Consider the following 10,311-nt stretch of genomic DNA (forward strand, 5'->3'; position numbering starts at 1 on the left):
TCCTGAATCGGCATTTTTCGAGTCCAGTGGCAAAGAAATGTCCAAAACAACTGGAAACAAAGCTGAGACAAGCAGAAAGTACCTACAACACCTGGAATTCCCAAATGGTCACCCATTTTAGTACTGACCAGGCTCAATGCTGCTTAACTTTGGTGATCTAATAGGAACCGGTGTGTCAGTATACAATAAATATACAAAGGCAGTAAAATTAATTCCCCGAACTGAACAGTTTTGCACCACTTTTATGTCCCCTTGCAAAGATTTAAATTAAGAAATAATAATACTGAACATCATGTTTAGAATCCTTATTCTAATTTGTATCAAAATGATGCATGATTCTAGAAAGTGCCTAAAATTTAAGACTTAAGCTTAACAGGTCTTCAGAAGATATTTAAATTCAAGGAATCTAGCTTAATTGGTGTCTAATGGTAACATTGCACAGTTTACACACACGTTGACATCTGGGACACAACACATTGTAGCAGAGTATGTCACAAGGAACATAGAACGAGTAATAACTCGACTCCTCTTTTTTTGCAACTTCTCTTAACCTCTGTCCTCTCAAACGTAATTTTGAATGCCCTCTCAAACGTCATTTTGAATGTCCTCTCAAATGTCATATTGAATGTCTTCTCAAACGTCATTTTGAATGTCTTCTCAAACGTCATTTTGAATGTCTTCACTAACGTAATTTTGAATGTCTTCTCAAACGTCATTTAGAATGTCCTTTCAAACGTCATTTTGAATGTCTTCTCAAACGTCATTTAGAATGTCCTTTCAAACGTCATTTTGAATGTCTTCTCAAACGTCATTTCGAATGTCTTCTCAAACGTCATTTCGAATGTCTTCTCAAACGTCATTTTGAATGTCTTCTCAAACGTCATTTTGAATGTTTTCTCAAACGTCATTTAGAATGTTTTCTCAAACGTCATTTTGAATATCTTCTCAAACGTCTTTTTGAATGTCTTCTCAAACGTCATTTCGAATGTCTTCTCAAACGTCATTTTGAATGTCTTCTCAAACGTCATTTTGAATGTCTTCTCAAACGTCATTTCGAATGTCTTCTCAAACGTCATTTCGAATGTCTTCTCAAACGTCATTTCGAATGTCTTCTCAAACGTCATTTTGAATGTCTTCTCAAACGTCATTTTGAATGTTTTCTCAAACGTCATTTAGAATGTTTTCTCAAACGTCATTTTGAATATCTTCTCAAACGTCTTTTTGAATGTCTTCTCAAACGTCATTTCGAATGTCTTCTCAAACGTCATTTTGAATGTCTTCTCAAACGTCATTTTGAATGTCTTCTCAAACGTCATTTTGAATGTCTTCTCAAACGTCATTTAGAATGTTTTCTCAAACGTCATTTTGAATATCTTCTCAAACGTCATTTTGAATGTCTTCTCAAACGTCATTTCGAATGTCTTCTCAAACGTCATTTTGAATGTCTTCTCAAACGTCATTTTGAATGTCTTCTCAAACGTCATTTTGAATGTCTTCTCAAACGTCATTTTGAATGTCTTCTCAAACGTCATTTCGAATGTCTTCTCAAACGTCATTTTGAATGTCTTCTCAAACGTCATTTCGAATGTCTTCTCAAACGTCATTTTGAATATCTTCTCAAACGTCTTTTTGAATGTCTTCTCAAACGTCATTTCGAATGTCTTCTCAAACGTCATTTTGAATGTCTTCTCAAACGTCATTTTGAATGTCTTCTCAAACGTCATTTCGAATGTCTTCTCAAACGTCATTTCGAATGTCTTCTCAAACGTCATTTCGAATGTCTTCTCAAACGTCATTTTGAATGTCTTCTCAAACGTCATTTTGAATGTTTTCTCAAACGTCATTTAGAATGTTTTCTCAAACGTCATTTTGAATATCTTCTCAAACGTCTTTTTGAATGTCTTCTCAAACGTCATTTCGAATGTCTTCTCAAACGTCATTTTGAATGTCTTCTCAAACGTCATTTTGAATGTTTTCTCAAACGTCATTTAGAATGTTTTCTCAAACGTCATTTTGAATATCTTCTCAAACGTCTTTTTGAATGTCTTCTCAAACGTCATTTCGAATGTCTTCTCAAACGTCATTTTGAATGTCTTCTCAAACGTCATTTTGAATGTCTTCTCAAACGTCATTTTGAATGTCTTCTCAAACGTCATTTAGAATGTTTTCTCAAACGTCATTTTGAATATCTTCTCAAACGTCTTTTTGAATGTCTTCTCAAACGTCATTTCGAATGTCTTCTCAAACGTCATTTTGAATGTCTTCTCAAACGTCATTTTGAATGTCTTCTCAAACGTCATTTTGAATGTTTTCTCAAACGTCATTTAGAATGTTTTCTCAAACGTCATTTTGAATATCTTCTCAAACGTCTTTTTGAATGTCTTCTCAAACGTCATTTCGAATGTCTTCTCAAACGTCATTTCGAATGTCTTCTCAAACGTCATTTCGAATGTCTTCTCAAACGTCATTTTGAATGTCTTCTCAAACGTCATTTTGAATGTTTTCTCAAACGTCATTTAGAATGTTTTCTCAAACGTCATTTTGAATATCTTCTCAAACGTCTTTTTGAATGTCTTCTCAAACGTCATTTCGAATGTTTTCTCAAACGTCATTTAGAATGTCCTTTCAAACGTCATTTTGAATATCTTCTCAAACGTCATTTAGAATGTCCTTTCAAACGTCATTTTGAATGTCTTCTCAAACGTCATTTCGAATGTCTTCTCAAACGTCATTTCGAATGTCTTCTCAAACGTCATTTTGAATGTCTTCTCAAACGTCATTTTGAATGTTTTCTCAAACGTCATTTAGAATGTTTTCTCAAACGTCATTTTGAATATCTTCTCAAACGTCTTTTTGAATGTCTTCTCAAACGTCATTTCGAATGTCTTCTCAAACGTCATTTTGAATGTCTTCTCAAACGTCATTTTGAATGTCTTCTCAAACGTCATTTTGAATGTCTTCTCAAACGTCATTTTGAATGTCTTCTCAAACGTCATTTTGAATGTTTTCTCAAACGTCATTTTGAATGTCTTCTCAAACGTCATTTAGAATGTTTTCTCAAACGTCATTTTGAATATCTTCTCAAACGTCATTTTGAATGTCTTCTCAAACATCATTTTGAATGTCCTCTCAAATTTCATTTTGAATGTCTTCTCAAATTTCATTTTGAATGTCTTCTCAAATTTCATTTTGAATGTTTTCTCAAACGTCATTTTGAATGTCTTCTCAAACATCATTTTGAATGTCCTCTCAAATTTCATTTTGAATGTCTTCTCAAATTTCAGTTTGAATGTCTTCTCAAACGTCATTTTGAATGTCTTCTCAAATTTCATTTTGAATGTCTTCTCAAATTTCATTTTGAATGTCTTCTCAAATTTCATTTTGAATGTCTTCTCAAACGTCATTTTGAATGTCTTCTCAAACATCATTTTGAATGTCCTCTCAAATTTCATTTTGAATGTCTTCTCAAATTTCATTTTGAATGTCTTCTCAAATTTCATTTTGAATGTCTTCTCAAACGTCATTTTGAATGTTTTCTCAAACATCATTTTGAATGTCCTCTCAAATTTCATTTTGAATGTCTTCTCAAATTTCATTTTGAATGTCTTCTCAAATTTCATTTTGAATGTCTTCTCAAACGTCATTTTGAATGTCTTCTCAAATTTCATTTTGAATGTCTTCTCAAACATCATTTTCAATGTCTTCTCAAACGTCATTTTGAATGTCCTTTAAAACGTCATTTTGAATGTTATCTCAAACGTCATTTTGAATGTCTTCTCTAACGTCATTTTGAATGTCTTCTCAAACGTCATTTTGAATGTCTTCTCAAACGTCATTTAGAATGTCTTCTCAAACGTCATTTAGAATGTCCTTTCAAACGTCATTTTGAATGTCCTCTCAAACGTCATTTTGAATGTCCTCTCAAACGTCATTTTGAATGTCTTCTCAAACGTCATTTAGAATGTTTTCTCAAACATCATTTTGAATGTCCTCTCAAACGTCATTTTGAATGTCTTCTCAAACGTCATTTTGAATGTCTTCTCAAACGTCATTTTGAATTTCTTCTCAAACGTCATTTTGAATGTCCTTTCAAACGTCATTTTGAATGTCCTCTCAAACGTCATTTAGAATGTCTTCTCAAACGTCATTTTTAATGTCCTTTCAAACGTCATTTTGAATGTCCTCTCAAACGTCATTTTTAATGTCCTTTCAAACGTCATTTTGAATGTCCTCTCAAACGTCATTTTGAATGTCATTCCAAACGTCATTTAGAATGTTTTCTCAAACATCATTTTGAATGTCTTCTCAAACGTCATTTTGCATGTCTTCTCAAACGTCATTTTGAATGTCTTCTTATAGTCATTTTGAATGTCTTCTCAAACGTCATTTTGAATGTCTTCTCAAACGTCATTTTGAATGTCTTCTCAAACGTCATTTTGAATGTCTTTCCAAACGTCATTTTGAATGTCCTCTCAAACGTCATTTTGAATGTCCTCTAAAACGTCATTTTGAATGTCTTCTCAAACGTCATTTAGAATGTCCTTTCAAACGTCATTTTGAATGTCCTCTCAAACGTCATTTTGAAAGTCTTCTCAAACGTCATTTTGAATGTCCTTTCAAACGTCATTTTGAATGTCCTCTCAAAGGTCATTTTGAATGTCCTCTAAAACGTCATTTTGAATGTCTTCTCAAACGTCATTTTGAATGTCTTCTCAAACGTCATTTGGAATGTCCTTTCAAACGTTATTTTTAATGTCCTCTCAAACGTCATTTTGAATGTCTTCTCAAACGTCATTTTGAATGTCCTTTCAAACGTTATTTTTAATGTCCTCTCAAACGTCATTTTGAATGTCTTCTCAAACGTCATTTTGAATGTCCTTTCAAACGTCATTTTGAATGTCCTCTCAAACGTCATTTTTAATGTCCTTTCAAACGTCATTTTGAATGTCCTCTCAAACGTCATTTTAAATGTCCTTTCAAACGTTATTTTTAATGTCCTCTCAAACGTCATTTTGAATGTCTTCTCAAACGTCATTTTGAATGTCTTCTCAAACGTCATTTTGAATGTCCTCTCAAACGTTATTTTTAATGTCCTCTCAAACGTCATTTTGAATGTCTTCTCAAACGTCATTTTGAATGTCTTCTAAAACGTCATTTTGAATGTCCTTTCAAACGTTATTTTTAATGTCCTCTCAAACGTCATTTTGAATGTCTTCTCAAACGTCATTTTGAATGTCCTTTCAAACGTTATTTTTAATGTCCTCTCAAACGTCATTTTGAATGTCCTCTCAAACGTAATTTTGAATGTCTTCTCAAACGTCATTTTGAATGTCTTCTCAAACGTCATTTTGAATTTCTTTTCAAACGTCATTTTGAATGTCCTTTCAAACGTCATTTTGAATGTCCTCTCAAACGTCATTTAGAATGTCTTCTCAAACGTCATTTTGAATGTCTTCTCAAACGTCATTTTGAATGTCCTTTCAAACGTTATTTTTAATGTCCTCTCAAACGTCATTTTGAATGTCTTCTCAAACGTCATTTTGAATGTCTTCTCAAACGTCATTTTGAATGTCCTTTCAAACGTTATTTTTAATGTCCTCTCAAACGTCATTTTGAATGTCTTCTCAAACGTCATTTTAAATGTCTTTTCAAACGTCATTTTGAATGTCCTCTCAAACGTCATTTTTAATGTCCTTTCAAACGTCATTTTGAATGTCCTCTCAAACGTCATTTTGAATGTCATTCCAAACGTCATTTAGAATGTTTTCTCAAACATCATTTTGAATGTCTTCTCAAACGTCATTTTGAATGTCTTCTCAAACGTCATTTTGAATGTCTTCTCAAACGTCATTTTGAATGTCTTCTCAAACGTCATTTTGAATGTCCTCTCAAACGTTATTTTTAATGTCCTCTCAAACGTCATTTTGAATGTCTTCTCAAACGTCATTTTGAATGTCTTCTCAAACGTCATTTTGAATGTCCTTTCAAACGTTATTTTTAATGTCCTCTCAAACGTCATTTTGAATGTCTTCTCAAACGTCATTTTGAATGTCCTTTCAAACGTTATTTTTAATGTCCTCTCAAACGTCATTTTGAATGTCCTCTCAAACGTAATTTTGAATGTCTTCTCAAACGTCATTTTGAATGTCTTCTCAAACGTCATTTTGAATTTCTTTTCAAACGTCATTTTGAATGTCCTTTCAAACGTCATTTTGAATGTCCTCTCAAACGTCATTTAGAATGTCTTCTCAAACGTCATTTTGAATGTCTTCTCAAACGTCATTTTGAATGTCCTTTCAAACGTTATTTTTAATGTCCTCTCAAACGTCATTTTGAATGTCTTCTCAAACGTCATTTTGAATGTCCTTTCAAAAGTTATTTTTAATGTCCTTTCAAACGTCATTTTGAATGTCTTCTCAAACGTCATTTTAAATGTCCTTTCAAACGTCATTTTGAATGTCCTCTCAAACGTCATTTTTAATGTCCTTTCAAACGTCATTTTGAATGTCCTCTCAAACGTCATTTAGAATGTCATTCCAAACGTCATTTAGAATGTTTTCTCAAACATCATTTTGAATGTCTTCTCAAACGTCATTTTGAATGTCTTCTCAAACGTCATTTTGAATGTCTTCTTAAACGTCATTTTGAATGTCTTCTCAAACGTCATTTTGAATGTCTTCTCAAACGTCATTTTGAATGTCTTCTCAAACGTCATTTTGAATGTCTTCTCAAACGTCATTTTGAATGTCCTCTCAAACGTCATTTTGAATGTCCTCTAAAACGTCATTTTGAATGTCTTCTCAAACGTCATTTAGAATGTCCTTTCAAACGTCATTTTGAATGTCCTCTCAAACGTCATTTTGAATGTCTTCTCAAACGTCATTTTGAATGTCCTTTCAAACGTCATTTTGAATGTCCTCTCAAAGGTCATTTTGAATGTCCTCTAAAACGTCATTTTGAATGTCTTCTCAAACGTAATTTTGAATGTCTTCTCAAACGTCATTTTGAATGTCCTTTCAAACGTCATTTTGAATGTCCTCTCAAACGTCATTTTCAATGTCTTCTCAAACATCATTTTGAATGTCTTCTCAAACGTTATTTTTAATGTCCTCTCAAACGTCATTTGAATGTCCTCTCAAACGTCATTTTGAATGTCTTCTCAAACGTCATTTTGAATGTCCTCTCAAACGTTATTTTTAATGTCCTCTCAAACGTCATTTTGAATGTCTTCTCAAACGTCATTTTGAATGTCTTCTCAAACGTCATTTTGAATGTCCTTTCAAACGTTATTTTTAATGTCCTCTCAAACGTCATTTTGAATGTCTTCTCAAACGTCATTTTGAATGTCCTTTCAAACGTTATTTTTAATGTCCTCTCAAACGTCATTTTGAATGTCTTCTCAAACGTCATTTTGAATGTCCTCTCAAACGTCATTTTGAATGTCCTTTCAAACGTTATTTTTAATGTCCTCTCAAACGTCATTTTGAATGTCTTCTCAAACGTCATTTTGAATGTCTTCTCAAACGTCATTTTGAATGTCCTTTCAAACGTTATTATTAATGTCCTCTCAAACGTCATTTTGAATGTCTTCTCAAACGTCATTTTGAATGTCTTCTCAAACGTCATTTTCAATGTCCTTTCAAACGTCATTTTGAATGTCCTTTCAAACGTCATTTTGAATGTCCTCTCAAACGTCATTTTGAATGTCCTTTCAAACTATTTTGAATGTCCTCTTAAACGTCATTTTGAATGTCTTCTCAAACGTCATTTTGAATGTCCTTTCAAACGTTATTTTGAATGTCTTCTCAAACGTCATTTTAATTGTCCTCTCAAACGTCATTTTGAATGTCTTCTCAAACGTCATTTGAATGTCTTCTCAAACGTCATTTAGAATGTCTTCTCAAACGTCATTTTGAATGTCCTCTCAAACGTCATTTTGAATGTCTTCTCAAACGTCATTTTGAATGTCCTTTCAAACGTTATTTTTAATGTCCTCTCAAACGTCATTTTGAATTTCTTCTCAAACGTCATTTTGAATGTCTTCTCAAACGTCATTTTGAATGTCCTTTCAAACGTCATTTTGAATGTCCTCTCAAACGTCATTTTGAATGTCCTTTCAAACGTCATTTTGAATGTCCTTTCAAACTATTTTGAATGTCCTCTCAAACGTCATTTTGAATGTCTTCTCAAACGTCATTTTGAATGTTTTCTCAAACGTCATTTTGAATGTCCTTTCAAACGTTATTTTTAATGTCCTCTCAAACGTCATTTTGAATGTCTTCTCAAACGTCATTTGAATGTCTTCTCAAACGTCATTTAGAATGTCTTCTCAAACGTCATTTTGAATGTCCTCTCAAACGTCATTTTGAATGTCTTCTCAAACGTCATTTTGAATGTCCTTTCAAACGTTATTTTTAATGTCCTCTCAAACGTCATTTTGAATTTCTTCTCAAACGTCATTTTGAATGTCTTCTCAAACGTCATTTTGAATGTCCTTTCAAACGTCATTTTGAATGTCCTCTCAAACGTCATTTTGAATGTCCTTTCAAACTATTTTGAATGTCCTCTCAAACGTCATTTTGAATGTCTTCTCAAACGTCATTTTGAATGTTTTCTCAAACGTCATTTTGAATGTCCTTTCAAACGTTATTTTTAATGTCCTGTCAAACGTCATTTTGAATGTCCTTTCAAACGTCATTTTGAATGTCCTTTCAAACGTCATTTTGAATGTCTTCTCAAACGTCATTTTGAATTTCTTCTCAAACGTCATTTTGAATGTCTTCTCAAACGTCATTTTGAATGTCCTTTCAAACGTCATTTTGAATGTCCTCTCAAACGTTATTTTTAATGTCTTCTCAAACGTCTTTTATAATGTCTTCTCAAACGTCATTTTCAATGTCTTCTCAAAGTTTCTAACATGATCGTCTGCTCTAACATACTCTCTCTCCTTTTCATAGTCTTTCTTTTTCCCTCTTGTGACGTCATTTCACACGTGGCTTGGTATTTGCATTCACACGTCCGTGCTCTGTTACATAATGACTATGGATGTAATGCAAATCTTAAATATTTGAATTTTCAAATTGAAAGTTGTGCACATTGTGTTTCTCTTACTGTAAAATACTCCAAAGAAACTGAAATCTGGGGAATATTTATTAATTGATGTCTCATACCTAATACAGCATAGTCACAGTGACACACCGGTTCATGTTACATCACCAAAGTCAAGCAATGTTGAACGTGGTCATTACTAAAATGGGTGACCAATTTGGTAATTCCAGGTGCTGTATGTGGGAGAACATCGACACCTTTCTGCAAGACTTGCAAAAACATCATCATCTCCTCTAACGGGGATATACATGCGATTGGAGACCATTTTTGAATTTCGTACTCCCATGGAACATCCTCCTTTGGAAGAAACCGGTTGAACCCATATAGGGTTAGTGCTGTTTACATTTTCCATAATACCTTTTGTTAAAATCTCATTAAAGTCGGGAATATTTGAATTCACATGAAGGGCTTCTACTTCTTTTTGCCGACTTGTATAAAACTAAATTAAACTAAATACAGCCCATATTACGAGGCTTTACACCAAGCAGCCATTTTCCAAAATTCATAAATGATCGGTTAATCAGTTTAGGAGTAACTCCCATACATTCAAGTATATAAACATAGATAAATTTAAAAAAATAAAGATATCAAAAGAAATTGAAATGTACAGGATGACATAATCATTTGTTCTACAGCAAGTGTAACAGCCGTAAATAAAGTCTGATGTTCCTGCTAGGCGATTTGGTTATACACTGACCAATCAGCTTACGTAATCACATCGACACATCGGTTCTCATAGGATCACTGAAGTTAAGCAACGTTGAGCCTAGTCAGTACCAGATGGGTGACCAATTTGGGAATACCAGAAGTTGAATGTCGGGGGTGGGAGTAGGGATTCAACATCTCCCTGCAAGAGTTGCAAAAGCTTAACGTTGTCATCTCCTCTTACGGGAATATAAATGTGACTGGGGATTGCTTCTGAATTTCATACTCCCATGGAACTTCCTCCTTTAGAGGAAGCTGGTTAAACCCGCATAAGGTTAGTGCCGTTCCATTTTCATTTTTATTTCATTTCAATCAGCTTGGAGAGTGCATTAATTTCATCTATCATCTGAACAACTACTTCAGCATCTTTTGGAATCATGGTCAGTTATTAGAGAGAGACTTGAAAACAACGAGGAAAAACATCTCTTCTCTCTTTCCTGTCCCTGCCCACTGGATGCTTCAGAATTAGTGGCCTCGTAACTCTCGCATCCCATATTT

The sequence above is a fragment of the Euprymna scolopes genome, chromosome 15, assembly GCF_053919585.1.
Source record: "Euprymna scolopes isolate OS-2025 chromosome 15, ASM5391958v1, whole genome shotgun sequence".
In the NCBI taxonomy this organism is placed as follows: Eukaryota; Metazoa; Mollusca; class Cephalopoda; order Sepiida; family Sepiolidae; genus Euprymna; species Euprymna scolopes.